Source organism: Fukomys damarensis, unplaced genomic scaffold (assembly GCF_012274545.1).
Source record: "Fukomys damarensis isolate Sample0158 unplaced genomic scaffold, DMR_v1.0_HiC HiC_scaffold_10, whole genome shotgun sequence".
In the NCBI taxonomy this organism is placed as follows: domain Eukaryota; kingdom Metazoa; phylum Chordata; class Mammalia; order Rodentia; family Bathyergidae; genus Fukomys; species Fukomys damarensis.
Window position 1 is genome coordinate 33,059,759 of NW_022900922.1, and position 3,199 is coordinate 33,062,957.

Consider the following 3,199-nt stretch of genomic DNA (forward strand, 5'->3'; position numbering starts at 1 on the left):
CCTGCCCCTTCCTGCCTCTGGGAGTACCCCACTGAGTTAAAGCACTGGGAATGCCTTTCCCTGTCTAGCCATAAAAATCATGTCTGTCTTTTAGGCCTAAGTTCAAGTCCTACCACTGCCTCTGAAGCACTTCCCAGGGCTGCCATGTAGTGGCCAGGCTGCGGCACCTGTCCCATTCCCAGGACACCAGGCTGGCCCTAAGCAAGGGTGCAGCCTCTCCCCTCTCCCTCCATACGTACCCTCTGTGTTCCCCCTCCCACAGAGCTGCCCTCGGTTCTGGGTTGCAGGGTGCCTCTGGGCCCAGCCCACTTTGTTCTCTGACCCTGAGGGCACTTTCTGTGGCTGGCTGGCAACATCTCCTTAAAAAGAGCAAGCCTTCCATTCTTTTACAGAAGCACTGCAAGGTCAAGCAATTGTTGACATTTTGGAGAAGCAAGGACAAAAAAATTTAATCTCTTATTCCACTCAACTCCTTGTGACTTTTGTATATGAGTCCGTCATCTCCTCTTATGCACATATGCACGTCTTTCTTTTTACTGGTGTTTTTATTTAATTCCTGAACAGTTGAACTTGTATTTGTCATCTAGCTGTCACCTCCAACTAGACCTTGTGAGGCTTGTCTTTTAGGAACAGGCATAGGCCTCTCTGTAATTCCCACGGGGCCTGACACTCTACACACTCAAGGTGGTGCAGATGTTTCAAACACATGCTTACTCAGAAAGTATTTGGAAGGTGTCAGGGAGTAAATGGTTCCAAATGCCATCCACAGTGATCTACATGAAAATCTGTTACACAGAGAGGAAGTCTTAAGAAGGGCTCTAAAATGTATATGTCAAGTGGGTTTTTCTTTTCTTTTTTCTTGTTTGGTACTGGGGGATTGAATCCAGGGCCTTCCTATTGAGCTACATCTCTACCCTTCAAAATAATTTTTTTTTAAGTTTTGAGGCAGCATAAAACTAAATTGCTAAATTGCCTGGGCTGATCTTGAACTTGCAATCATCCTACTTCAGCCTCCTAGAGTGCTGCGATCACAGGCATGTGCCACCTTGCCCAGCTAACTAACTCTTTCTTAACAGACATTTATTCTTTAACTTACTTTCTAAATCTGACTTAGGACTAACAGGCAGATCATCTTATATGTAATTATTTCATTTCAAAGGTGAAAGTGGAGGATGGGAGAAAAAAAAGAAAGGTTTCTACTTCCTTTTCTTTAAATTTGTAATTAATTTCTGTGACAGCAATTCTGGTTTGACTCAAGATTTTAAAGGCTTGTTATCTCACATAGAAGGAAATCATGTTCTTAACAGGCAATTCTGAGTGTGTTAGCTTTTTCCACATTTCCAGAAAATTTTCGTAAAACTTTCTCTTTCCATTCATAATGTAAGAGAATGCGATGCACTGTCTCAACTTCCAACTACAGCAGTTCTCAGTTTATGCAAAAAGCTTATGTGAAAATGACTTTTTTGTTTGTTTGTTTTTTGGTACTGGGGACTGATGAAAATGACTTTTGCCAGCAGAACTGAATGTAAAAAGTCCAATCTACTACTCAAAAGGAGGCCACATATTATTATAATAATTAGTATCATTCCCATCCTAACAGTAAGACAATCCAGAAAAGGTCACCCAGTTACTACTATTACTACTTCTAATAGTAATTTGGGGGGCCAGGGATTTAGCTCAATGATGCTGCCACCTGCCTCGAAAGCACAAGATCCTGAGTTCGATCCCCAATACCAAAGGGGGAAAAATTGGGTTGGGCCCATAGCTCAGGACTAGGGCACATACCTAGGATAACCATGGCTCTGGGCTCAATTTCTAGTGCAAAACTTTTTTGTTGTTGTTCTTTTCTTAGATTATACTGTATCTTCACAGAAGTTTGAAAGTAGCTTCCTGTTTTACTTGTGTAGAATATGATTCAATTTGCAAAAATAATTGGATTTCCTTATTTTTGTCTCCTAGCGATTCACTTTAAAAGTAAAATACATCCTAATGAATGTAGGTTTCTTTGTGCCAGGAGCCTTGGATACAGAAGTTGACATTAATCCCATGTCAGCTTTGCAGTGAACCCGGAAGATCTCTGCAGAGGACAACACACCCTTCTATGCTCTGAATAAAAACTCCAGCAGTTGCACATTTCTTCTGAGTTGTGGCTTTACTGCCCCCCGAGGCCTTCTTTCAGCAGCCTTGCCCTGTGCCTTGTGACTGAGGTCCACCAGGCAAAACCAGGCAGAAAACTGAGCCAAATCCAGGAAGGGTGAGAAAACCACTTTGGGCCACTGACTTAACCTGCTAAGCTTTTCCTCTGCAGTCTCATTTCAATAAAAAAAAAAAAAAAAAAAAAATTCTTGGATTCTGCTCTTCTTAGGAGAGCCCATCACTCAGTCATTTCCATTGCTCCTTTCGTAATCATGTGCTTGGGGTGTGGGCCCGAGCCCTGTCACTGTGCTCAGGGGAACTCTGGCTTTGTTCTTTGAGGAGGGCTGGGGTTTTCCTTTTCATAAAGGCCTTTTCATGTATGCTTCGCAGGATTTCACCAAAGACAAAACTGTCACTGTCCCCTGTTCCTTCCAACTCTAAGGGTATCATCTTCAAACCTTTGTATCAACTAAGTCGGGGACTGCAAAGAACTCTGGTAAATTTACAGCATCCCAGGTCTTCATTTGGAAGACTCAAACCCTAATGCAAAAACTTTTAATTTATATCCTCTAAGACAGTTAGAAAAGACCAAAAGAAAGAAAGAAACAAAGAAAGAAAAGCCAAACCAACCCAAAACAGAGCAAAACCCTACTTTCTCTCCAGCTTTCCTTTCTGGTTCAGCAGTAAGAAAAATTAATCCACCCCAGGGCCACCGTGGGCTCCTGCATGGCCAGGCTCACCTACAACATTTGCTACATCATTTCAGGGAAGCCAAGCCTGGTTACTGAGGCAACTAAATTTTTCTTCCCAAAGGGTCACACATCCCTTGGGATCCCTTAGTAACAGTCCACAGAAAGTGCCGGGGAACCACAACACCCAGAGAGACTCGCTCACTTTCCAAGGCTGGAGGTGGCGGCCTCGGCCGGCCACAGCAGGGTGTGAGTGTGGGGGTGCAGCGTCCAGTTACATTCCTGACCCACTTTCGTGTCTCCTCCCTCCTCTTCCTCCTCCTCCGCCCCAGCAGGCCCGGGAGCCACCCCCAGCACTCCCGGGCAGCCGCGGG